Below are 25,980 nucleotides of genomic sequence, written 5' to 3'. Positions count from 1 at the left end.
TAATCTCTCTGGAACAGAGAAAAATTATAAAATATTTCACAGATTTAAATGGAAAACGACAAATAAATTTTAATGACTTCCACAAATATTAAATTCCTTTCATAACTTTTGAGAGTATTCGAATTTGATGAAAACAAATGCTTATGTGTGCTCACGTTTTATTCCGTCACTCAACATCTTTCCATAAATTAAACATTAAAATCAAAAAAAGATTTTTTTTATCGTATTTTAAACTACCATGTTTATAAATTAAATTCTTTTAACATATAATTCGTTTTCCGTCTTGTCATTAGCTTTGCGCAGAGGCAGTGTCATAGCCAATGAGGTTCTACCGAGGCGTGACTATTGCTAGTTGAAAACTTTTCCCAATACCCCGCCATGTCGTCGTGCAAAACCGACAGCATAGGCAATTTCTGGGAGCCTCTTCGGAGGTTTATTTTCACAAGAGAAGGTACATGAAAATTAAATCTCCAAAACTAAAGCCTATGTTCTCCACCGTCGTTTTAAAACGGAATGGAGTATCCCTCTCGGAGAGTAGTCAGTTATACTTTCCGTACCACTTACACTCACTATAAATGGCGGTGTTGCTACCGTTACGATTGCCTTTACATCAATTAAAGGACAATATTCTATTAAGTTTTTCTTGTCGAAACTCACAAAAATTCTTACCTTTTAAATCTCAGCAAAATATGTGGAAGTGCCTACCCGTTATATTAATTTCTCTAAAAATGTGAATAAGAGCAGCTTTAACCCCTTGGGGACGGGTGATTCAGAAAAGCATTCGTGCAAAATCAGAATCAAGTTGTAATTAAATAAAAAACGGTAACTTAAATGTAGTCGTTGCTGATTTGACAGACTTACTTTGCTTTTACTTTAATTATTGTTAGTTTAAACATATATATAATCAATGTTAATTCAAAGTATAACTAAATAGTTTTATTTTGAACAAAGTAATGGTGAATTAAATAAATCAAACAATTATAACTCCGCCCACAAATAAACTGCTAAAGAAATACTTTGATTACCAGTTTTATATTTTTACCCTGATTGATACGATCTTATGCTGTCACGTATTTGTGACAGTCGGCGCGAAAGGGTTAATGCACGACGACATTGCGCACACATCTCGGGAATGAAATATTTTTTCAGGTTTTTAAATACTTTAGAAAAAATTCCAAAGACAAAACTATTAAAGATAGTAAAATTATTCATTAAATGAAATTCCTTACATCATTATAATATTTTTTTATAAGTTACGTGTTGCTCTCTGACTACTTGCAATTCATATGCTTCTATTGATGTTACAATTTGTTTTTCTTCCTGTTCAAAATATAAATACCACAAAAATAAAAATACTTTAATAGTTTAGTAATTCAACACTCGCACTTTTGGCATACTTACCTGGTACTGGAGTAGCCTTGATCACCGAGGAGGCTCTCCCGAGCAGAGACCTTTCATTGCACTGCGACAGGTTGACGCTCGCCACATCCACAAATTGTGGTTGCTTGGGGTGCAAAATTTTTGGTAGTTGGGACTGCGTTCGCGCTGTCCCTATTTCGAGACAAAAAAGATAGAATTTAACACCAGAGTTAGAAGTATGTGCAGAAGCGAGAGGAAATTTCAGTCAATATCACGTTGTTAATGAAGACAACTACTCATCTGTTTTCCTTATTTTCTATCCGAATGTTTTATAATATACTCTTAGCCGTGTGTTTTTCATTGAATGTGTTAGATTTTATTGTTTTAACAACTTCAATCTTTTAGATTTTGTAACGATTAGGAGCCGAAGTTTAATGAAATCTCGTATTCAATTTTTAAAAGATTATCATCAAATTACAGTGTTCGCAATCGCATGCAAAGCTTAGAGGAGGAAATAGCCTTGATTTTGACGCAAATCCGCGCCAAGACTTAGCAAAGAAGTAGGCATCATTTATCGTTCCCTTTCTTGTGGATCCTTCTCGAACCCTCGGTATTTGTGATTTCAATTGGGGCGCAATAATAAAATTGGTAGCGAATGTCTTCCAAAATTATTATTTTTTTTTCCTCAATTTGTTTTACGCATTTGTAGAGAGGGACTTTGGGGATTAAAAAACATCAAATGAATTAAATTTGAATTACATCTTATTGTAATATTTTATGTATCCAGTTTTTTTTCTTTACATTGAGACGTATGCAATTGTTTCCTTGAAACCGGAGCTGCAATATCAGGCCTAATGTTAGAAAGTTGTTTTACTTTTATACATGCAGAATCAGTACCGAAAAAATAAATTCCTACCGACATTAGTTAAAAAAACGGAATCACATGTCAAGAGCCACTCAGTGCGCAAAAGAAATTAATTTTTCGATCATCATAAAACTACCAATTTAAATTCAAAATAAAATTCCTCACCTTAATTGAAAATGTTGCCACCCGAATGCTCTGGCTTCTCTTCATCAATCGTGCTAATCTTTCGCCTTTTACTAAAGATTACCGTGGAGAGGAGCATCCTAATGAGCTTAAGCAAATTTTTGGAATCCCATTTGTTGGGATTATATGCATAAAAGTAGTTTTGAGATGTAATGAAGCGTCAGGCGTGTGAGCTATTTTGAATGTACAAATATTGAAAGAATACGCAAATAATTAGTGAAATAAGGAATTATTTTGGTTGCTTCAAAACCTTATTAGGTAAATATATTTGCATTATACAAAATAAACAATAACCTTGAATGAATGTCTCATTTTATCATAATTTTGGTCGGAAATTTGAAGAAGATGCAATTTTGTAATTTATATTTTATTTTAGAGCTGTGGTTATTCCTTGAATAAAGCTTACACTTGATAATTTATATCATGTTACACATGCTTTTCAGAGAGAGGAACTTCCTCCTTGCGCAGTTCTAGCTCGAAATTTTGTATTTAAATCGACTTATGTAATCTGCATAATCTGGCGAATTTCTTTCAGCATATCTTCAATTCAAAAGATTTTTAACAGTTCATTTTTACAATAGTTTATTACAAATTCATAATAAACTTATCTTCGTTCGACATAATTTTTTTTAGTTAAAATCGTGCTTCGCAAATTTTTGAAGTGGAGATTCATGTGATATTTTCCCTTCACCACATCGTTTCAAAGGTATTTTGATACATCCCATTTGCACTTTCGTAAGGAGAGACAGTTTTTTTTTTTTTTAAATTAAAAGAAAATAGTTAATAAAAAGTGATTCATATGAAGAATTGATTTAGGGAAAACAGGACATTAATTAAAAATTTGGAAAGCTGTATAAAATAACGCTCAGTTTAATATGATTGTTGGCGTTACACAAAAAAGCATTATCAGCAGCACAATGTCGATATTTCTCTCTAAAGAGCACTTTTAAATAAATCTGAAACGTGAGTGTCGCTCTTAAGCGAAAGACAAAACCGTGAAAAATTCTATTTTTAAGATCTTACATAGGGAATATCAGTTCATGAAAAAATTGTGTGCATTCCACATATCTCTCGTATATTCTATATAGCAAAATTTGCTACAGTAAAGCCTTGATTCCTTTTAGTAGAGCTACCTGCGGCCAATATGAAGTTAGAAACAGGAGCAAAACTGATTTCAAACCTCTCTTGAGAATAAACACAAATGGTTTTATTCATGATCGAAAATTCATACTATCTGTGAAATTTTAATGTCAAAGATAAAATTGCATATTCTATGGCAGACATACACCAATAGTACGAAAATAATCTCTCTTGAACAGAGAAAAATTTTAAAATATTTCACAGATTTAAATGGAAAACGACAAATAAATTTTAATGACTTCCACAAATATTAAATTCCTTTCATAACTTTTGAGAGTATTCGAATTTGAGGAAAACAAATGCTTATGTGTGCTCACGTTTTATTCCGTCATTCAACATCTATCCATAAATTAAACATTAAAATCGAAAAAAGATTTTTTTATCGTATTTTAAACTACCATTCTTATAAATTAAATTCTTTTAACATATAATTCGTTTTCCGTCTTGTCTTTAGCTTTGCGCAGAGGCAGTGTCATAGCCAATGAGGTTCTACCGAGGCGTGACTATTGCTAGTTGAAAACTTTTCCCAATACCCCGCCATGTCGTCGTGCAAAACCGACGGCATAGGCAATTTTTGGGAGCCTCTTCGGAGGTTTATTTTCACAAGAGAAGGTACATGAAAATTAAATCTCCAAAACTAAAGCCTATGTTCTCCACCGTCGTTTTAACACGGAATGGAGTATCCCTCTCGGAGAGTAGTCAGTTATACTTTCCGTACCACTTACACTCACTATAAATGGTGGTGTTGCTACCGTTACGATTGCCTTTACATCAATTAAAGGACAATATTCTATTAAGTTTTTCTTGTCGAAACTCACAAAAATTCTTACCTTTTAAATCTCAGCAAAATATGTGGAAGTGCCTACCCGTTATATTAATTTCTCTAAAAATGTGAATAAGAGCAGCTTTAATGCACGACGACATTGCGCACACATCTCGGAAATGAAATATTTTTTCAGGTTTTTAAATACTTTAGAAAAAATTCCAAAGACAAAACTATTAAAGATAGTAAAATTATTCATTAAATGAAATTCCTTACATCATTATAATATTTTTTTATAAGTTACGTGTTGCTCTCTGACTACTTGCAATTCATATGCTTCTATTGATGTTACAATTTGTTTTTCTTCCTGTTCAAAATATAAATACCACAAAAATAAAAATACTTTAATAGTTTAGTAATTCAACACTCGCACTTTTGGCATACTTACCTGGTACTGGAGTAGCCTTGATCACCGAGGAGGCTCTCCCGAGCAGAGACCTTTCATTGCACTGCGACAGGTTGACGCTCGCCACATCCACAAATTGTGGTTACTTGGGGTGCAAAATTTTTGGTAGTTGGGACTGCGTTCGCGCTGTCCCTATTTCGAGACAAAAAAGATAGAATTTAACACCAGAGTTAGAAGTATGTGCAGAAGCGAGAGGAAATTTCAGTCAATATCTCGTTGTTAATGAAGACAACTATTCATCTGTTTTCCTTACTTCCTATCCGAATGTTTTATAATATACTCTTAGCCGTGTGTTTTTCATTGAATGTGTTAGATTTTATTGTTTTAACAACTTCAATCTTTTAGATTTTGTAACGATTAGTAGCCGAAGTTTAATGAAATCTCGTATTCAATTTTTAAAAGATTATCATCAAATTACAGTGTTCGCAATCGCATGCAAAGCTTAGAGGAGGAAATAGCCTTGATTTTGACGCAAATCCGCGCCAAGACTTAGCAAAGAAGTAGGCATCATTTATTTTTCCCTTTCTTGTGGATCCTTCTCGAACCCTCGGTATTTGTGATTTCAATTGGGGCGCAATAATAAAATTGGTAGCGAATGTCTTCCAAAATTATTATTTTTTTTCCTCAATTTGTTTTACGCATTTGTAGAGAGGGACTTTGGGGATTAAAAAACATCAAATGAATTAAATTTGAATTACATCTTATTGTAATATTTTATGTATCCAGTTTTTTTTCTTTACATTGAGACGTATGCAATTGTTTCCTTGAAACCGGAGCTGCAATATCAGGTCTAATGTTAGAAAGTTGTTTTACTTTTATACATGCAGAATCAGTACCGAAAAAATAAATTCCTACCGACATTAGTTAAAAAAACGGAATCACATGTCAAGAGCCACTCAGTGCGCAAAAGAAATTAATTTTTCGATCATCATAAAACTACGAATTTAAATTCAAAATAAAATTCCTCACCTTAATTGAAAACGTTGCCACCCGAATGCTCTGGCTTCTCTTCATCAATCGTGCTAATCTTTCGCCTTTTACTAAAGATTACCGTGGAGAGGAGCATCCTAATGAGCTTAAGCAAATTTTTGGAATCCCATTTGTTGGGATTATATGCATAAAAGTAGTTTTGAGATGTAATGAAGCGTCAGGGGTGTGAGCTATTTTGAATGTACAAATATTGAAAGAATACGCAAATAATTAGTGAAATAAGGAATTATTTTGGTTGCTTCAAAACCTTATTAGGTAAATATATTTGCATTATTCAAAATAAACAATAACCTTGAATGAATGTCTCATTTTATCATAATTTTGGTCGTAAATTTGAAGAAGATGCAATTGTGTAATTTATATTTTATTTTAGAGCTGTGGTTATTCCTTGAATAAAGCTTACACTTGATAATTTATATCATGTTACACATGCTTTTCAGAGAGAGGAACTTCCTCCTTGCGCAGTTCTAGCTCGAAATTTTGTATTTAAATCGACTTATGTAATCTGCATAATCTGGCGAATTTCTTTCAGCATATCTTCAATTCAAAAGATTTTTAACAGTTCATTTTTACAATAGTTTATTACAAATTCATAATAAACTTATCTTCGTTCGACATAATTTTTTTTAGTTAAAATCGTGCTTCGCAAATTTTTGAAGTGGAGATTCATGTGATATTTTCCCTTCACCACATCGTTTCAAAGGTATTTTGATACATCCCATTTGCACTTTCGTAAGGAGAGACAGTTTTTTTTTTTTTAAATTAAAAGAAAATAGTTAATAAAAATTGATTCATATGAAGAATTGATTTAGGGAAAACAGGACATTAATTAAAAATTTGGAAAGCTGTATAAAATAACGCTCAGTTTAATATGATTGTTGGCGTTACACAAAAAAGCATTATCAGCAGCACAATGTCGATATTTCTCTCTAAAGAGCACTTTTAAATAAATCTGAAACGTGAGTGTCGCTCTTAAGCGAAAGACAAAACCGTGAAAAATTCTATTTTTAAGATCTTACATAGGGAATATCAGTTCATAAAAAAATTGTGTGCATTCCACATATCTCTCGTATATTCTATATAGCAAAATTTGCTACAGTAAAGCCTTGATTCCTTTTAGTAGAGCTACCTGCGGCCAATATGAAGTTAGAAACAGGAGCAAAACTGATTTCAAACCTCTCTTGAGAATAAACACAAATGGTTTTTTTCATGATCGAAAATTCATACTATCTGTGAAATTTTAATGTCAAAGATAAAATTGCATATTCTATGGCAGACATACACCAATAGTACGAAAATAATCTCTCTTGAACAGAGAAAAATTTTAAAATATTTCACAGATTTAAATGGAAAACGACAAATAAATTTTAATGACTTCCACAAATATTAAATTCCTTTCATAACTTTTGAGAGTATTCGAATTTGATGAAAACAAATGCTTATGTGTGCTCACGTTTTATTCCGTCATTCAACATCTAGCCATAAATTAAACATTAAAATCGAAAAAAGATTTTTTTATCGTATTTTAAACTACCATTCTTATAAATTAAATTCTTTTAACATATAATTCGTTTTCCGTCTTGTCTTTAGCTTTGCGCAGAGGCAGTGTCATAGCCAATGAGGTTCTACCGAGGCGTGACTATTGCTAGTTGAAAACTTTTCCCAATACCCCGCCATGTCGTCGTGCAAAACCGACGGCATAGGCAATTTTTGGGAGCCTCTTCGGAGGTTTATTTTCACAAGAGAAGGTACATGAAAATTAAATCTCCAAAACTAAAGCCTATGTTCTCCACCGTCGTTTTAACACGGAATGGAGTATCCCTCTCGGAGAGTAGTCAGTTATACTTTCCGTACCACTTACACTCACTATAAATGGTGGTGTTGCTACCGTTACGATTGCCTTTACATCAATTAAAGGACAATATTCTATTAAGTTTTTCTTGTCGAAACTCACAAAAATTCTTACCTTTTAAATCTCAGCAAAATATGTGGAAGTGCCTACCCGTTATATTAATTTCTCTAAAAATGTGAATAAGAGCAGCTTTAATGCACTACGACATTGCGCACACATCTCGGAAATGAAATATTTTTTCAGGTTTTTAAATACTTTAGAAAAAATTCCAAAGTCAAAACTATTAAAGATAGTAAAATTATTCATTAAATGAAATTCCTTACATCATTATAATATTTTTTTATAAGTTACGTGTTGCTCTCTGACTACTTCCAATTCATATGCTTCTATTGATGTTACAATTTGTTTTTCTTCCTGTTCAAAATATAAATACCACAAAAATAAAAATACTTTAATAGTTTAGTAATTCAACACTCGCACTATTGGCATACTTACCTGGTACTGGAGTCGCCTTGATCACCGAGGAGGCTCTCCCGAGCAGAGACCTTTCATTGCACTGCGACAGGTTGACGCTCGCCACATCCACAAATTGTGGTTGCTTGGGGTGCAAAATTCTTGGTAGTTGGGACTGCGTTCGCGCTGTCCCTATTTCGAGACAAAAAAGATAGAATTTAACACCAGAGTTAGAAGTATGTGCAGAAGCGAGAGGAAATTTCAGTCAATATCACGTTGTTAATGAAGACAACTACTCATCTGTTTTCCTTACTTTCTATCCGAATGTTTTATAATATACTCTTAGCCGTGTGTTTTTCATTGAATGTGTTAGAATTTATTGTTTTAACAACTTCAATCTTTTAGATTTTGTAACGATTAGGAGCCGAAGTTTAATGAAATCTCGTATTCAATTTTTAAAAGATTATCATCAAATTACAGTGTTCGCAATCGCATGCAAAGCTTAGAGGAGGAAATAGCCTTGATTTTGACGCAAATCCGCGCCAAGACTTAGCAAAGAAGTAGGCATCATTTATCGTTCCCTTTCTTGTGGATCCTTCTCGAACCCTCGGTATTTGTGATTTCAATTGGGGCGCAATAATAAAATTGGTAGCGAATGTCTTCCAAAATTATTATTTTTTTTCCTCAATTTGTTTTACGCATTTGTAGAGAGGGACTTTAGGGATTAAAAAACATCAAATGAATTAAATTTGAATTACATCTTATTGTAATATTTTATGTATCCAGTTTTTTTTCTTTACATTGAGACGTATGCAATTGTTTCCTTGAAACCGGAGCTGCAATATCAGGTCTAATGTTAGAAAGTTGTTTTACTTTTATACATGCAGAATCAGTACCGAAAAAATAAATTCCTACCGACATTAGTTAAAAAAACGGAATCACATGTCAAGAGCCACTCAGTGCGCAAAAGAAATTAATTTTTCGATCATCATAAAACTACCAATTTAAATTCAAAATAAAATTCCTCACCTTAATTGAAAATGTTGCCACCCGAATGCTCTGGCTTCTCTTCATCAATCGTGCTAATCTTTCGCCTTTTACTAAAGATTACCGTGGAGAGGAGCATCCTAATGAGCTTAAGCAAATTTTTGGAATCCCATTTGTTGGGATTATATGCATAAAAGTAGTTTTGAGATGTAATGAAGCGTCAGGCGTGTGAGCTATTTTGAATGTACAAATATTGAAAGAATACGCAAATAATTAGTGAAATAAGGAATTATTTTGGTTGCTTCAAATCCTTATTAGGTAAATATATTTGCATTATACAAAATAAACAATAACCTTGAATGAATGTCTCATTTTATCATAATTTTGGTCGGAAATTTGAAGAAGATGCAATTTTGTAATTTATATTTTATTTTAGAGCTGTGGTTATTCCTTGAATAAAGCTTACACTTGATAATTTATATCATGTTACACATGCTTTTCAGAGAGAGGAACTTCCTCCTTGCGCAGTTCTAGCTCGAAATTTTGTATTTAAATCGACTTATGTAATCTGCATAATCTGGCGAATTTCTTTCAGCATATCTTCAATTCAAAAGATTTTTAACAGTTCATTTTTACAATAGTTTATTACAAATTCATAATAAACTTATCTTCGTTCGACATAATTTTTTTTAGTTAAAATCGTGCTTCGCAAATTTTTGAAGTGGAGATTCATGTGATATTTTCCCTTCACCACATCGTTTCAAAGGTATTTTGATACATCCCATTTGCACTTTCGTAAGGAGAGACAGTTTTTTTTTTTTAAATTAAAAGAAAATAGTTAATAAAAAGTGATTCATATGAAGCATTGATTTAGGGAAAACAGGACATTAATTAAAAATTTGGAAAGCTGTATAAAATAACGCTCAGTTTAATATGATTGTTGGCGTTACACAAAAAAGCATTATCAGCAGCACAATGTCGATATTTCTCTCTAAAGAGCACTTTTAAATAAATCTGAAACGTGAGTGTCGCTCTTAAGCGAAAGACAAAACCGTGAAAAATTCTATTTTTAAGATCTTACATAGGGAATATCAGTTCATGAAAAAATTGTGTGCATTCCACATATCTCTCGTATATTCTATATAGCAAAATTTGCTACAGTAAAGCCTTGATTCCTTTTAGTAGAGCTACCTGCGGCCAATATGAAGTTCGAAACAGGAGCAAAACTGATTTCAAACCTCTCTTGAGAATAAACACAAATGGTTTTATTCATGATCGAAAATTCATACTATCTGTGAAATTTTAATGTCAAAGATAAAATTGCATATTCTATGGCAGACATACACCAATAGTACGAAAATAATCTCTCTTGAACAGAGAAAAATTTTAAAATATTTCACAGATTTAAATGGAAAACGACAAATAAATTTTAATGACTTCCACAAATATTAAATTCCTTTCATAACTTTTGAGAGTATTCGAATTTGAGGAAAACAAATGCTTATGTGTGCTCACGTTTTATTCCGTCATTCAACATCTATCCATAAATTAAACATTAAAATCGAAAAAAGATTTTTTTATCGTATTTTAAACTACCATTCTTATAAATTAAATTCTTTTAACATATAATTCGTTTTCCGTCTTGTCTTTAGCTTTGCGCAGAGGCAGTGTCATAGCCAATGAGGTTCTACCGAGGCGTGACTATTGCTAGTTGAAAACTTTTCCCAATACCCCGCCATGTCGTCGTGCAAAACCGACGGCATAGGCAATTTTTGGGAGCCTCTTCGGAGGTTTATTTTCACAAGAGAAGGTACATGAAAATTAAATCTCCAAAACTAAAGCCTATGTTCTCCACCGTCGTTTTAACACGGAATGGAGTATCCCTCTCGGAGAGTAGTCAGTTATACTTTCCGTACCACTTACACTCACTATAAATGGTGGTGTTGCTACCGTTACGATTGCCTTTACATCAATTAAAGGACAATATTCTATTAAGTTTTTCTTGTCGAAACTCACAAAAATTCTTACCTTTTAAATCTCAGCAAAATATGTGGAAGTGCCTACCCATTATATTAATTTCTCTAAAAATGTGAATAAGAGCAGCTTTAATGCACGACGACATTGCGCACACATCTCGGAAATGAAATATTTTTTCAGGTTTTTAAATACTTTAGAAAAAATTCCAAAGACAAAACTATTAAAGATAGTAAAATTATTCATTAAATGAAATTCCTTACATCATTATAATATTTTTTTATAAGTTACGTGTTGCTCTCTGACTACTTGCAATTCATATGCTTCTATTGATGTTACAATTTGTTTTTCTTCCTGTTCAAAATATAAATACCACAAAAATAAAAATACTTTAATAGTTTAGTAATTCAACACTCGCACTTTTGGCATACTTACCTGGTACTGGATAGCCTTGATCATCGAGGAGGCTCTCCCGAGCAGAGACCTTTCATTGCACTGCGATAGGTTGACGCTCGCCACATCCACAAATTGTGGTTGCTTGGGGTGCAAAATTTTTGGTAGTTAGGACTGCGTTCGCGCTGTCCCTATTTCGAGACAAAAAAGATAGAATTTAACACCAGAGTTAGAAGTATGTGCAGAAGCGAGAGGAAATTTCAGTCAATATCTCGTTGTTAATGAAGACAACTACTCATCTGTTTTCCTTACTTCCTATCCGAATGTTTTATAATATACTCTTAGCCGTGTGTTTTTCATTGAATGTGTTAGATTTTATTGTTTTAACAACTTCAATCTTTTAGATTTTGTAACGATTAGTAGCCGAAGTTTAATGAAATCTCGTATTCAATTTTTAAAAGATTATCATCAAATTACAGTGTTCGCAATCGCATGCAAAGCTTAGAGGAGGAAATAGCCTTGATTTTGACGCAAATCCGCGCCAAGACTTAGCAAAGAAGTAGGCATCATTTATTTTTCCCTTTCTTGTGGATCCTTCTCGAACCCTCGGTATTTGTGATTTCAATTGGGGCGCAATAATAAAATTGGTAGCGAATGTCTTCCAAAATTATTTTTTTTTTTCCTCAATTTGTTTTACGCATTTGTAGAGAGGGACTTTGGGGATTAAAAAACATCAAATGAATTAAATTTGAATTACATCTTATTGTAATATTTTATGTATCCAGTTTTTTTTCTTTACATTGAGACGTATGCAATTGTTTCCTTGAAACCGGAGCTGCAATATCAGGTCTAATGTTAGAAAGTTGTTTTACTTTTATACATGCAGAATCAGTACCGAAAAAATAAATTCCTACCGACATTAGTTAAAAAAAACGGAATCACATGTCAAGAGCCACTCAGTGCGCAAAAGAAATTAATTTTTCGATCATCATAAAACTACGAATTTAAATTCAAAATAAAATTCCTCACCTTAATTGAAAACGTTGCCACCCGAATGCTCTGGCTTCTCTTCATCAATCGTGCTAATCTTTCGCCTTTTACTAAAGATTACCGTGGAGAGGAGCATCCTAATGAGCTTAAGCAAATTTTTGGAATCCCATTTGTTGGGATTATATGCATAAAAGTAGTTTTGAGATGTAATGAAGCGTCAGGGGTGTGAGCTATTTTGAATGTACAAATATTGAAAGAATACGCAAATAATTAGTGAAATAAGGAATTATTTTGGTTGCTTCAAAACCTTATTAGGTAAATATATTTGCATTATTCAAAATAAACAATAACCTTGAATGAATGTCTCATTTTATCATAATTTTGGTCGTAAATTTGAAGAAGATGCAATTGTGTAATTTATATTTTATTTTAGAGCTGTGGTTATTCCTTGAATAAAGCTTACACTTGATAATTTATATCATGTTACACATGCTTTTCAGAGAGAGGAACTTCCTCCTTGCGCAGTTCTAGCTCGAAATTTTGTATTTAAATCGACTTATGTAATCTGCATAATCTGGCGAATTTCTTTCAGCATATCTTCAATTCAAAAGATTTTTAACAGTTCATTTTTACAATAGTTTATTACAAATTCATAATAAACTTATCTTCGTTCGACATAATTTTTTTTAGTTAAAATCGTGCTTCGCAAATTTTTGAAGTGGAGATTCATGTGATATTTTCCCTTCACCACATCGTTTCAAAGGTATTTTGATACATCCCATTTGCACTTTCGTAAGGAGAGACAGTTTTTTTTTTTTTTAAATTAAAAGAAAATAGTTAATAAAAATTGATTCATATGAAGAATTGATTTAGGGAAAACAGGACATTAATTAAAAATTTGGAAAGCTGTATAAAATAACGCTCAGTTTAATATGATTGTTGGCGTTACACAAAAAAGCATTATCAGCAGCACAATGTCGATATTTCTCTCTAAAGAGCACTTTTAAATAAATCTGAAACGTGAGTGTCGCTCTTAAGCGAAAGACAAAACCGTGAAAAATTCTATTTTTAAGATGTTACATAGGGAATATCAGTTCATGAAAAAATTGTGTGCATTCCACATATCTCTCGTATATTCTATATAGCAAAATTTGCTACAGTAAAGCCTTGATTCCTTTTAGTAGAGCTACCTGCGGCCAATATGAAGTTAGAAACAGGAGCAAAACTGATTTCAAACCTCTCTTGAGAATAAACACAAATGGTTTTTTTCATGATTGAAAATTCATACTATCTGTGAAATTTTAATGTCAAAGATAAAATTGCATATTCTATGGCAGACATACACCAATAGTACGAAAATAATCTCTCTTGAACAGAGAAAAATTTTAAAATATTTCACAGATTTAAATGGAAAACGACAAATAAATTTTAATGACTTCCACAAATATTAAATTCCTTTCATAACTTTTGAGAGTATTCGAATTTGATGAAAACAAATGCTTATGTGTGCTCACGTTTTATTCCGTCATTCAACATCTAGCCATAAATTAAACATTAAAATCGAAAAAAGATTTTTTTATCGTATTTTAAACTACCATTCTTATAAATTAAATTCTTTTAACATATAATTCGTTTTCCGTCTTGTCTTTAGCTTTGCGCAGAGGCAGTGTCATAGCCAATGAGGTTCTACCGAGGCGTGACTATTGCTAGTTGAAAACTTTTCCCAATACCCCGCCATGTCGTCGTGCAAAACCGACGGCATAGGCAATTTTTGGGAGCCTCTTCGGAGGTTTATTTTCACAAGAGAAGGTACATGAAAATTAAATCTCCAAAACTAAAGCCTATGTTCTCCACCGTCGTTTTAACACGGAATGGAGTATCCCTCTCGGAGAGTAGTCAGTTATACTTTCCGTACCACTTACACTCACTATAAATGGTGGTGTTGCTACCGTTACGATTGCCTTTACATCAATTAAAGGACAATATTCTATTAAGTTTTTCTTGTCGAAACTCATAAAAATTCTTACCTTTTAAATCTCAGCAAAATATGTGGAAGTGCCTACCCGTTATATTAATTTCTCTAAAAATGTGAATAAGAGCAGCTTTAATGCACGACGACATTGCGCACACATCTCGGAAATGAAATATTTTTTCAGGTTTTTAAATACTTTAGAAAAAATTCCAAAGTCAAAACTATTAAAGATAGTAAAATTATTCATTAAATGAAATTCCTTACATCATTATAATATTTTTTTATAAGTTACGTGTTGCTCTCTGACTACTTCCAATTCATATGCTTCTATTGATGTTACAATTTGTTTTTCTTCCTGTTCAAAATATAAATACCACAAAAATAAAAATACTTTAATAGTTTAGTAATTCAACACTCGCACTTTTGGCATACTTACCTGGTACTGGAGTCGCCTTGATCACCGAGGAGACTCTCCCGAGCAGAGACCTTTCATTGCACTGCGACAGGTTGACGCTCGCCACATCCACAAATTGTGGTTGCTTGGGGTGCAAAATTTTTGGTAGTTGGGACTGCGTTCGCGCTGTCCCTATTTCGAGACAAAAAAGATAGAATTTAACACCAGAGTTAGAAGTATGTGCAGAAGCGAGAGGAAATTTCAGTCAATATCACGTTGTTAATGAAGACAACTACTCATCTGTTTTCCTTACTTTCTATCCGAATGTTTTATAATATACTCTTAGCCGTGTGTTTTTCATTGAATGTGTTAGAATTTATTGTTTTAACAACTTCAATCTTTTAGATTTTGTAACGATTAGGAGCCGAAGTTTAATGAAATCTCGTATTCAATTTTTAAAAGATTATCATCAAATTACAGTGTTCGCAATCGCATGCAAAGCTTAGAGGAGGAAATAGCCTTGATTTTGACGCAAATCCGCGCCAAGACTTAGCAAAGAAGTAGGCATCATTTATCGTTCCCTTTCTTGTGGATCCTTCTCGAACCCTCGGTATTTGTGATTTCAATTGGGGCGCAATAATAAAATTGGTAGCGAATGTCTTCCAAAATTATTATTTTTTTTCCTCAATTTGTTTTACGCATTTGTAGAGAGGGACTTTAGGGATTAAAAAACATCAAATGAATTAAATTTGAATTACATCTTATTGTAATATTTTATGTATCCAGTTTTTTTTCTTTACATTGAGACGTATGCAATTGTTTCCTTGAAACCGGAGCTGCAATATCAGGCCTAATGTTAGAAAGTTGTTTTACTTTTATACATGCAGAATCAGTACCGAAAAAATAAATTCCTACCGACATTAGTTAAAAAAACGGAATCACATGTCAAGAGCCACTCAGTGCGCAAAAGAAATTAATTTTTCGATCATCATAAAACTACGAATTTAAATTCAAAATAAAATTCCTCACCTTAATTGAAAACGTTGCCACCCGAATGCTCTGGCTTCTCTTCATCAATCGTGCTAATCTTTCGCCTTTTACTAAAGATTACCGTGGAGAGGAGCATCCTAATGAGCTTAAGCAAATTTTTGGAATCCCATTTGTTGGGATTATATGCATAAAAGTAGTTTTGAGATGTAATGAAGCGTCAGGGGTGTGAGCTATTTTGAATGTACAAATATTGAAAGAATACGCAAATAATTAGTGAAATAAGGAATTATTTTGGTTGCTTCAAAACCTTATTAGGTAAATATATTTGCATTATTCAAAATAAACAATAACCTTGAATGAATGTCTCATTTTATCATAATTTTGGTCGTAAATTTGAAGAAGATGCAATTGTGTAATTTATATTTTATTTTAGAGCTGTGGTTATTCCTTGAATAAAGCTTACACTTGATAATTTATATCATGTTACACATGCTTTTCAGAGAGAGGAACTTCCTCCTTGCGCAGTTCTAGCTCGAAATTTTGTATTTAAATCGACTTATGTAATCTGCATAATCTGGCGAATTTCTTTCAGCATATCTTCAATTCAAAAGATTTTTAACAGTTCATTTTTACAATAGTTTATTACAAATTCATAATAAACTTATCTTCGTTCGACATAATTTTTTTTAGTTAAAATCGTGCTTCGCAAATTTTTGAAGTGGAGATTCATGTGATATTTTCCCTTCACCACATCGTTTCAAAGGTATTTTGATACATCCCATTTGCACTTTCGTAAGGAGAGACAGTTTTTTTTTTTTAAATTAAAAGAAAATAGTTAATAAAAATTGATTCATATGAAGAATTGATTTAGGGAAAACAGGACATTAATTAAAAATTTGGAAAGCTGTATAAAATAACGCTCAGTTTAATATGATTGTTGGCGTTACACAAAAAAGCATTATCAGCAGCACAATGTCGATATTTCTCTCTAAAGAGCACTTTTAAATAAATCTGAAACGTGAGTGTCGCTCTTAAGCGAAAGACAAAACCGTGAAAAATTCTATTTTTAAGATCTTACATAGGGAATATCAGTTCATGAAAAAATTGTGTGCATTCCACATATCTCTCGTATATTCTATATAGCAAAATTTGCTACAGTAAAGCCTTGATTCCTTTTAGTAGAGCTACCTGCGGCCAATATGAAGTTAGAAACAGGAGCAAAACTGATTTCAAACCTCTCTTGAGAATAAACACAAATGGTTTTTTTCATGATCGAAAATTCATACTATCTGTGAAATTTTAATGTCAAAGATAAAATTGCATATTCTATGGCAGACATACACCAATAGTACGAAAATAATCTCTCTTGAACAGAGAAAAATTTTAAAATATTTCACAGATTTAAATGGAAAACGACAAATAAATTTTAATGACTTCCACAAATATTAAATTCCTTTCATAACTTTTGAGAGTATTCGAATTTGATGAAAACAAATGCTTATGTGTGCTCACGTTTTATTCCGTCATTCAACATCTAGCCATAAATTAAACATTAAAATCGAAAAAAGATTTTTTTATCGTATTTTAAACTACCATTCTTATAAATTAAATTCTTTTAACATATAATTCGTTTTCCGTCTTGTCTTTAGCTTTGCGCAGAGGCAGTGTCATAGCCAATGAGGTTCTACCGAGGCGTGACTATTGCTAGTTGAAAACTTTTCCCAATACCCCGCCATGTCGTCGTGCAAAACCGACGGCATAGGCAATTTTTGGGAGCCTCTTCGGAGGTTTATTTTCACAAGAGAAGGTACATGAAAATTAAATCTCCAAAACTAAAGCCTATGTTCTCCACCGTCGTTTTAACACGGAATGGAGTATCCCTCTCGGAGAGTAGTCAGTTATACTTTCCGTACCACTTACACTCACTATAAATGGTGGTGTTGCTACCGTTACGATTGCCTTTACATCAATTAAAGGACAATATTCTATTAAGTTTTTCTTGTCGAAACTCAGAAAAATTCTTACCTTTTAAATCTCAGCAAAATATGTGGAAGTGCCTACCCGTTATATTAATTTCTCTAAAAATGTGAATAAGAGCAGCTTTAATGCACGACGACATTGCGCACACATCTGGGAAATGAAATATTTTTTCAGGTTTTTAAATACTTTAGAAAAAATTCCAAAGACAAAACTATTAAAGATAGTAAAATTATTCATTAAATGAAATTCCTTACATCATTATAATATTTTTTTATAAGTTACGTGTTGCTCTCTGACTACTTCCAATTCATATGCTTCTATTGATGTTACAATTTGTTTTTCTTCCTGTTCAAAATATAAATACCACAAAAATAAAAATACTTTAATAGTTTAGTAATTCAACACTCGCACTTTTGGCATACTTACCTGGTACTGGAGTCGCCTTGATCACCGAGGAGTCTCTCCCGAGCAGAGACCTTTCATTGCACTGCGACAGGTTGACGCTCGCCACATCCACAAATTGTGGTTGCTTGGGGTGCAAAATTTTTGGTAGTTGGGACTGCGTTCGCGCTGTCCCTATTTCGAGACAAAAAAGATAGAATTTAACACCAGAGTTAGAAGTATGTGCAGAAGCGAGAGGAAATTTCAGTCAATATCACGTTGTTAATGAAGACAACTACTCATCTGTTTTCCTTACTTTCTATCCGAATGTTTTATAATATACTCTTAGCCGTGTGTTTTTCATTGAATGTGTTAGAATTTATTGTTTTAACAACTTCAATCTTTTAGATTTTGTAACGATTAGGAGCCGAAGTTTAATGAAATCTCGTATTCAATTTTTAAAAGATTATCATCAAATTACAGTGTTCGCAATCGCATGCAAAGCTTAGAGGAGGAAATAGCCTTGATTTTGACGCAAATCCGCGCCAAGACTTAGCAAAGAAGTAGGCATCATTTATCGTTCCCTTTCTTGTGGATCCTTCTCGAACCCTCGGTATTTGTGATTTCAATTGGGGCGCAATAATAAAATTGGTAGCGAATGTCTTCCAAAATTATTATTTTTTTTCCTCAATTTGTTTTACGCATTTGTAGAGAGGGACTTTAGGGATTAAAAAACATCAAATGAATTCAATTTGAATTACATCTTATTGTAATATTTTATGTATCCAGTTTTTTTTCTTTACATTGAGACGTATGCAATTGTTTCCTTGAAACCGGAGCTGCAATATCAGGCCTAATGTTAGAAAGTTGTTTTACTTTTATACATGCAGAATCAGTACCGAAAAAATAAATTCCTACCGACATTAGTTAAAAAAACGGAATCACATGTCAAGAGCCACTCAGTGCGCAAAAGAAATTAATTTTTCAATCATCATAAAACTACCAATTTAAATTCAAAATAAAATTCCTCACCTTAATTGAAAATGTTGCCACCCGAATGCTCTGGCTTCTCTTCATCAATCGTGCTAATCTTTCGCCTTTTACTAAAGATTACCGTGGAGAGGAGCATCCTAATGAGCTTAAGCAAATTTTTGGAATCCCATTTGTTGGGATTATATCAGAGTTGGCCAAAAATGTAATCGATTACATTTTTTGATTACAGTAATCAATTACTTGTAATCATGATTACAATTGTCAAAAATTTTGATTACAGCTGTAATCATGATTACAATATTGATTACAGTAATCAATTACTTGTAATCGTGATTACAAAAATTGATTACAGCTGTAATCATGATTACATAGTCGATTACAGTAATCAATTACTTGTAATCATGATTACAATTTTCAAAAAATTTTGATTACAGCTGTAATCATGATTACAATTTTGATTACAGTAATCAATTACTTGTAATCATGATTCCAAGTTATTGCGATTACAAGTAATCACAACAAAAACGATTACAAGTAATTATGATTACAAGTAATCAAAATATATGATTACATGTAATTTGATTACATGTAATTTGATTACATGTAATTTGATTACATGTAATTATGATTACATGTAATCTAATTACAGATTACAAGACTATTGTATTCTTATAAATGATTATATTTTACAGTAGATAGTAGAATGTATTTTATAATGATACATTTTGCACGTATTAACATGTACAGCATTTTGTACGTATTTGTATACGTACAAATGAATGTAACTGAAATGTGTGTACATATGATTTTATCTAGTGCATATGTTCAGACATTTTAGTATCACACACATGTACATACACTTATATTGTAGGTATAAAATATATGTACGTATGTATATAGATAATAATTACGTATGTATGTGCAAACAATGTAGGCATGTACATTTATACACAATGAATATATGCATTTTATGCAAATATATGTGTATGTAAAATGTATATCTATGTTCATGTACGCATGTATATACAAGTACTTGTGTTTGTACGAACATACATACATTGTCTGTACAATGTATGTCTCATGCATGTATGTGCAATTTATTTATGAACAGTACAATATATGTATGCATGTACAATATAGGTATATCTGTAGGATGTACAATATATGTATGTATACATGTGCATGATATGCATGTCCAGTGTATTTATGTACATGTACATAATATGTTCATGCTCAATGTAAGTATCCAAATATGCATAATACATTTGTGAACTATTGTACGTACATGGGGCGTATTTATATTTCACATATATTCATACATGCATTCGACATGCATAACGTACGTACATACACACATTTGAGATGCATATATTGTACAGATGTATGTACATATAGCGTACAGATGTATATACATATAGCGTACAGATGTATATTCATATAATGTACATATGATGAAATGAACATATAATGTTCATATAATGTACATATGTGTGTACATATACAGTACGTATGTGCATAAATATATTGGGCATAATTCTCTCGTACAAATTTTTCATGTGTACATGCATGCTATCCCTATCTATGCATATGGTGCAATGTATATATGTACAATGAATGTATCCACACATGTACAATACACGTATGTTCCATGTATGCATATCCATATGTACTATATATGCACGTACAATACATGAATGTATGTACATACATTGTACATGCGTACATACATTACACGTATACATATGTACATTACATTTATGTCGAAATATGTGTACAATGCAATAAATAAAATGCATGTAAGTTAACTTTTAATGACTCAAGCAAGTTAAATGACAAAATCAAACGATATTTAAATTTAGTTTTCAGCTTTAATTGTTCTATATCATTTTGAAATTCTCTGAATAAAAAATTATTTTCAGGTATTTTCATGAAGTGTTTGACAATACAGATTTATTTTTTTTATAACATAATGCATGATTCATAGAAATTTTTTAAATGGTAAGAAAAACGGTAAATTTTATGTGTGGAATTAATATTTAGAAATTCCAAATAAAATTATCGTTTGCTTTCTAAAAAATATGAGGTCGAGTTTCATATACCTTAGAATAATTTTAAAACAAATTTTAATAACTTTACTCATATAAATTTTTTTAATGTATGCACAATGTATGTGTATATTGTAATTACATATATTTAAATGTACGCACGTATTTGTACATTACTTGTAATTATGTACATGTATACGTTGTATGCACATGCATACATTGTGCATATAACTATTTTTTTGTACATCCATGCATTACATGCGCATAAGTATTAACAAAGTATGTAGTTATACAAGTACATACGTAAGTTGTACATAAGTACATACTTTGCGTGCACATATATCGATGTACATATAAATATGCATGTATACATGTGCGCATTTTATTTACGCAACTATGTGCATATATTGTACCTTTAAATAACATTTTTACATATTGTACGCAAATACATACAATTTTATATACAAACGTACATTGTATATACGTGCTATTATCGTAAATTTATACAATATATGCACTTAAGTACATAAAAGCATGCAAACGCATAAACATTATTTTCATATACGTTCATACATACATTGTCTATGTATACAAAGATACAAAACATTGCCCTTTTGTACAAACTAACATACATGCGTACATGTATCATAAATGAATAATTATATGTACTAAGCATATGCGCATTGCATTAAGTATATTACAATATAATTATGAATATTGTACGTACAAAGAACGTTTGTGCATACATTGTATGTATAGGAATCGCAAATTGTACGTTCATGCGTGCGTACATTCTATGTACATAAAAATATGTAAACACATGAATGCTTACATAGAAAATTTGACTATAGTATACAATCGTAATAACTTGTAATCGTATAGTTTGATTACAAGTAATCACAATTACATGTAATCAAATTACATGTAATCATGATTACATGTAATCATATATTTTGATTACTTGTAATCATAATTACTTGTAATCGTTTTTGTTGTGATTACTTGTAATCGCAATTACTTGTAATCATGATTACAAGTAATTGATTACTGTAATCAAAATTGTAATCATGATTACAGCTGTAATCAAAATTTTTTGAAAGTTGTAATCACGATTACAAGTAATTGATTACTTGTAATCGTGATTACAAGTAATTGATTACTGTAATCAAAATTGTAATCATGATTACAGCTGTAATCAAAATTTTTTGAAAGTTGTAATCACGATTACAAGTAATTGATTACTTGTAATCGTGATTACAAGTAATTGATTACATAGCTGTAATTATCTGTAATCAATTACAGTTGTAATCGATTACTGTAATCAACGGCCAACTCTGGATTATATGCATAAAAGTAGTTTTGAGATGTAATGAAGCGTCAGGGGTGTGAGCTATTTTGAATGTACAAATATTGAAAGAATACGCAAATAATTAGTGAAATAAGGAATTATTTTGGTTGCTTCAAAACCTTATTAGGTAAATATATTTGCATTATACAAAATAAACAATAACCTTGAATGAATGTCTCATTTTATCATAATTTTGGTCGGAAATTTGAAGAAGATGCAATTTTGTAATTTATATTTTATTTTAGAGCTGTGGTTATTCCTTGAATAAAGCTTACACTTGATAATTTATATCATGTTACACATGCTTTTCAGAGAGAGGAACTTCCTCCTTGCGCAGTTCTAGCTCGAAATTTTGTATTTAAATCGACTTATGTAATCTGCATAATCTGGCGAATTTCTTTCAGCATATCTTCAATTCAAAAGATTTTTAACAGTTCATTTTTACAATAGTTTATTACAAATTCATAATAAACTTATCTTCGTTCGACATAATTTTTTTTAGTTAAAATCGTGCTTCGCAAATTTTTGAAGTGGAGATTCATGTGATATTTTCCCTTCACCACATCGTTTCAAAGGTATTTTGATACATCCCATTTGCACTTTCGTAAGGAGAGACAGTTTTTTTTTTTTTTAAATTAAAAGAAAATAGTTAATAAAAAGTGATTCATATGAAGAATTGATTTAGGGAAAACAGGACATTAATTAAAAATTTGGAAAGCTGTATAAAATAACGCTCAGTTTAATATGATTGTTGGCGTTACACAAAAAAGCATTATCAGCAGCACAATGTCGATATTTCTCTCTAAAGAGCACTTTTAAATAAATCTGAAACGTGAGTGTCGCTCTTAAGCGAAAGACAAAACCGTGAAAAATTCTATTTTTAAGATCTTACATAGGGAATATCAGTTCATGAAAAAATTGTGTGCATTCCACATATCTCTCGTATATTCTATATAGCAAAATTTGCTACAGTAAAGCCTTGATTCCTTTTAGTAGAGCTACCTGCGGCCAATATGAAGTTCGAAACAGGAGCAAAACTGATTTCAAACCTCTCTTGAGAATAAACACAAATGGTTTTATTCATGATCGAAAATTCATACTATCTGTGAAATTTTAATGTCAAAGATAAAATTGCATATTCTATGGCAGACATACACCAATAGTACGAAAATAATCTCTCTTGAACAGAGAAAAATTTTAAAATATTTCACAGATTTAAATGGAAAACGACAAATAAATTTTAATGACTTCCACAAATATTAAATTCCTTTCATAACTTTTGAGAGTATTCGAATTTGAGGAAAACAAATGCTTATGTGTGCTCACGTTTTATTCCGTCATTCAACATCTATCCATAAATTAAACATTAAAATCGAAAAAAGATTTTTTTATCGTATTTTAAACTACCATTCTTATAAATTAAATTCTTTTAACATATAATTCGTTTTCCGTCTTGTCTTTAGCTTTGCGCAGAGGCAGTGTCATAGCCAATGAGGTTCTACCGAGGCGTGACTATTGCTAGTTGAAAACTTTTCCCAATACCCCGCCATGTCGTCGTGCAAAACCGACGGCATAGGCAATTTTTGGGAGCCTCTTCGGAGGTTTATTTTCACAAGAGAAGGTACATGAAAATTAAATCTCCAAAACTAAAGCCTATGTTCTCCACCGTCGTTTTAACACGGAATGGAGTATCCCTCTCGGAGAGTAGTCAGTTATACTTTCCGTACCACTTACACTCACTATAAATGGTGGTGTTGCTACCGTTACGATTGCCTTTACATCAATTAAAGGACAATATTCTATTAAGTTTTTCTTGTCGAAACTCACAAAAATTCTTACCTTTTAAATCTCAGCAAAATATGTGGAAGTGCCTACCCGTTATATTAATTTCTCTAAAAATGTGAATAAGAGCAGCTTTAATGCACGACGACATTGCGCACACATCTCGGAAATGAAATATTTTTTCAGGTTTTTAAATACTTTAGAAAAAATTCCAAAGACAAAACTATTAAAGATAGTAAAATTATTCATTAAATGAAATTCCTTACATCATTATAATATTTTTTTATAAGTTACGTGTTGCTCTCTGACTACTTGCAATTCATATGCTTCTATTGATGTTACAATTTGTTTTTCTTCCTGTTCAAAATATAAATACCACAAAAATAAAAATACTTTAATAGTTTAGTAATTCAACACTCGCACTTTTGGCATACTTACCTGGTACTGGAGTAGCCTTGATCACCGAGGAGGCTCTCCCGAGCAGAGACCTTTCATTGCACTGCGACAGGTTGACGCTCGCCACATCCACAAATTGTGGTTACTTGGGGTGCAAAATTTTTGGTAGTTGGGACTGCGTTCGCGCTGTCCCTATTTCGAGACAAAAAAGATAGAATTTAACACCAGAGTTAGAAGTATGTGCAGAAGCGAGAGGAAATTTCAGTCAATATCTCGTTGTTAATGAAGACAACTATTCATCTGTTTTCCTTACTTCCTATCCGAATGTTTTATAATATACTCTTAGCCGTGTGTTTTTCATTGAATGTGTTAGATTTTATTGTTTTAACAACTTCAATCTTTTAGATTTTGTAACGATTAGTAGCCGAAGTTTAATGAAATCTCGTATTCAATTTTTAAAAGATTATCATCAAATTACAGTGTTCGCAATCGCATGCAAAGCTTAGAGGAGGAAATAGCCTTGATTTTGACGCAAATCCGCGCCAAGACTTAGCAAAGAAGTAGGCATCATTTATTTTTCCCTTTCTTGTGGATCCTTCTCGAACCCTCGGTATTTGTGATTTCAATTGGGGCGCAATAATAAAATTGGTAGCGAATGTCTTCCAAAATTATTATTTTTTTTCCTCAATTTGTTTTACGCATTTGTAGAGAGGGACTTTGGGGATTAAAAAACATCAAATGAATTCAATTTGAATTACATCTTATTGTAATATTTTATGTATCCAGTTTTTTTTCTTTACATTGAGACGTATGCAATTGTTTCCTTGAAACCGGAGCTGCAATATCAGGTCTAATGTTAGAAAGTTGTTTTACTTTTATACATGCAGAATCAGTACCGAAAAAATAAATTCCTACCGACATTAGTTAAAAAAACGGAATCACATGTCAAGAGCCACTCAGTGCGCAAAAGAAATTAATTTTTCGATCATCATAAAACTACGAATTTAAATTCAAAATAAAATTCCTCACCTTAATTGAAAACGTTGCCACCCGAATGCTCTGGCTTCTCTTCATCAATCGTGCTAATCTTTCGCCTTTTACTAAAGATTACCGTGGAGAGGAGCATCCTAATGAGCTTAAGCAAATTTTTGGAATCCCATTTGTTGGGATTATATGCATAAAAGTAGTTTTGAGATGTAATGAAGCGTCAGGGGTGTGAGCTATTTTGAATGTACAAATATTGAAAGAATACGCAAATAATTAGTGAAATAAGGAATTATTTTG

General features: G+C 31.9%; 21 non-coding genes across 21 annotated transcripts; all 21 read left to right on the top strand.

Moving 5' to 3' along the window:
* The first annotated feature begins 291 nt into the window (after nucleotides 1–291).
* Nucleotides 292–432, top strand: LOC147809601 (U4 spliceosomal RNA). Its single transcript, XR_015434435.1, has one exon. It is a non-coding gene; the product is annotated as a U4 spliceosomal RNA (small nuclear RNA).
* A 961-nt stretch (nucleotides 433–1,393) lies between these two features.
* On the top strand, nucleotides 1,394–1,555 carry LOC147809600 (U1 spliceosomal RNA). Its single transcript, XR_015434400.1, has one exon. It is a non-coding gene; the product is annotated as a U1 spliceosomal RNA (small nuclear RNA).
* Nucleotides 1,556–2,414: 859 nt separating this feature from the next.
* On the top strand, nucleotides 2,415–2,532 carry LOC147809599 (U5 spliceosomal RNA). The gene has a single exon (XR_015434390.1). It is a non-coding gene; the product is annotated as a U5 spliceosomal RNA (small nuclear RNA).
* A 1,467-nt stretch (nucleotides 2,533–3,999) lies between these two features.
* LOC147809598 (U4 spliceosomal RNA) lies at nucleotides 4,000–4,140 on the top strand. Its single transcript, XR_015434411.1, has one exon. It is a non-coding gene; the product is annotated as a U4 spliceosomal RNA (small nuclear RNA).
* Nucleotides 4,141–4,750: 610 nt separating this feature from the next.
* Nucleotides 4,751–4,912, top strand: LOC147809597 (U1 spliceosomal RNA). Its single transcript, XR_015434369.1, has one exon. It is a non-coding gene; the product is annotated as a U1 spliceosomal RNA (small nuclear RNA).
* Nucleotides 4,913–5,770: 858 nt separating this feature from the next.
* LOC147809596 (U5 spliceosomal RNA) lies at nucleotides 5,771–5,888 on the top strand. Its single transcript, XR_015434389.1, has one exon. It is a non-coding gene; the product is annotated as a U5 spliceosomal RNA (small nuclear RNA).
* A 1,466-nt stretch (nucleotides 5,889–7,354) lies between these two features.
* Nucleotides 7,355–7,495, top strand: LOC147809595 (U4 spliceosomal RNA). The gene has a single exon (XR_015434410.1). It is a non-coding gene; the product is annotated as a U4 spliceosomal RNA (small nuclear RNA).
* A 610-nt stretch (nucleotides 7,496–8,105) lies between these two features.
* LOC147809594 (U1 spliceosomal RNA) lies at nucleotides 8,106–8,267 on the top strand. Its single transcript, XR_015434466.1, has one exon. It is a non-coding gene; the product is annotated as a U1 spliceosomal RNA (small nuclear RNA).
* Nucleotides 8,268–9,125: 858 nt separating this feature from the next.
* LOC147809593 (U5 spliceosomal RNA) lies at nucleotides 9,126–9,243 on the top strand. The gene has a single exon (XR_015434387.1). It is a non-coding gene; the product is annotated as a U5 spliceosomal RNA (small nuclear RNA).
* A 1,465-nt stretch (nucleotides 9,244–10,708) lies between these two features.
* LOC147809592 (U4 spliceosomal RNA) lies at nucleotides 10,709–10,849 on the top strand. Its single transcript, XR_015434409.1, has one exon. It is a non-coding gene; the product is annotated as a U4 spliceosomal RNA (small nuclear RNA).
* A 610-nt stretch (nucleotides 10,850–11,459) lies between these two features.
* Nucleotides 11,460–11,620, top strand: LOC147809591 (U1 spliceosomal RNA). The gene has a single exon (XR_015434471.1). It is a non-coding gene; the product is annotated as a U1 spliceosomal RNA (small nuclear RNA).
* An 859-nt stretch (nucleotides 11,621–12,479) lies between these two features.
* On the top strand, nucleotides 12,480–12,597 carry LOC147809590 (U5 spliceosomal RNA). The gene has a single exon (XR_015434386.1). It is a non-coding gene; the product is annotated as a U5 spliceosomal RNA (small nuclear RNA).
* A 1,467-nt stretch (nucleotides 12,598–14,064) lies between these two features.
* LOC147809589 (U4 spliceosomal RNA) lies at nucleotides 14,065–14,205 on the top strand. Its single transcript, XR_015434408.1, has one exon. It is a non-coding gene; the product is annotated as a U4 spliceosomal RNA (small nuclear RNA).
* Nucleotides 14,206–14,815: 610 nt separating this feature from the next.
* On the top strand, nucleotides 14,816–14,977 carry LOC147809588 (U1 spliceosomal RNA). Its single transcript, XR_015434465.1, has one exon. It is a non-coding gene; the product is annotated as a U1 spliceosomal RNA (small nuclear RNA).
* An 858-nt stretch (nucleotides 14,978–15,835) lies between these two features.
* On the top strand, nucleotides 15,836–15,953 carry LOC147809587 (U5 spliceosomal RNA). Its single transcript, XR_015434385.1, has one exon. It is a non-coding gene; the product is annotated as a U5 spliceosomal RNA (small nuclear RNA).
* Nucleotides 15,954–17,418: 1,465 nt separating this feature from the next.
* LOC147809586 (U4 spliceosomal RNA) lies at nucleotides 17,419–17,559 on the top strand. Its single transcript, XR_015434407.1, has one exon. It is a non-coding gene; the product is annotated as a U4 spliceosomal RNA (small nuclear RNA).
* A 610-nt stretch (nucleotides 17,560–18,169) lies between these two features.
* On the top strand, nucleotides 18,170–18,331 carry LOC147809585 (U1 spliceosomal RNA). Its single transcript, XR_015434468.1, has one exon. It is a non-coding gene; the product is annotated as a U1 spliceosomal RNA (small nuclear RNA).
* Nucleotides 18,332–19,189: 858 nt separating this feature from the next.
* Nucleotides 19,190–19,307, top strand: LOC147809584 (U5 spliceosomal RNA). The gene has a single exon (XR_015434392.1). It is a non-coding gene; the product is annotated as a U5 spliceosomal RNA (small nuclear RNA).
* A 4,672-nt stretch (nucleotides 19,308–23,979) lies between these two features.
* LOC147809583 (U4 spliceosomal RNA) lies at nucleotides 23,980–24,120 on the top strand. The gene has a single exon (XR_015434406.1). It is a non-coding gene; the product is annotated as a U4 spliceosomal RNA (small nuclear RNA).
* Nucleotides 24,121–24,730: 610 nt separating this feature from the next.
* Nucleotides 24,731–24,892, top strand: LOC147809582 (U1 spliceosomal RNA). Its single transcript, XR_015434358.1, has one exon. It is a non-coding gene; the product is annotated as a U1 spliceosomal RNA (small nuclear RNA).
* An 858-nt stretch (nucleotides 24,893–25,750) lies between these two features.
* Nucleotides 25,751–25,868, top strand: LOC147809581 (U5 spliceosomal RNA). The gene has a single exon (XR_015434384.1). It is a non-coding gene; the product is annotated as a U5 spliceosomal RNA (small nuclear RNA).
* The last annotated feature ends 112 nt before the right edge of the window (nucleotides 25,869–25,980 follow it).

This window comes from Parasteatoda tepidariorum, chromosome 5 (genome assembly GCF_982258835.1).
Source record: "Parasteatoda tepidariorum strain Cologne lab strain chromosome 5, Ptep-v5.0, whole genome shotgun sequence".
In the NCBI taxonomy this organism is placed as follows: domain Eukaryota; kingdom Metazoa; phylum Arthropoda; class Arachnida; order Araneae; family Theridiidae; genus Parasteatoda; species Parasteatoda tepidariorum.
The sequence above is the reverse complement of the archived record's forward strand: the minus strand, read 5'-3'. Positions and strand labels throughout refer to the sequence as shown.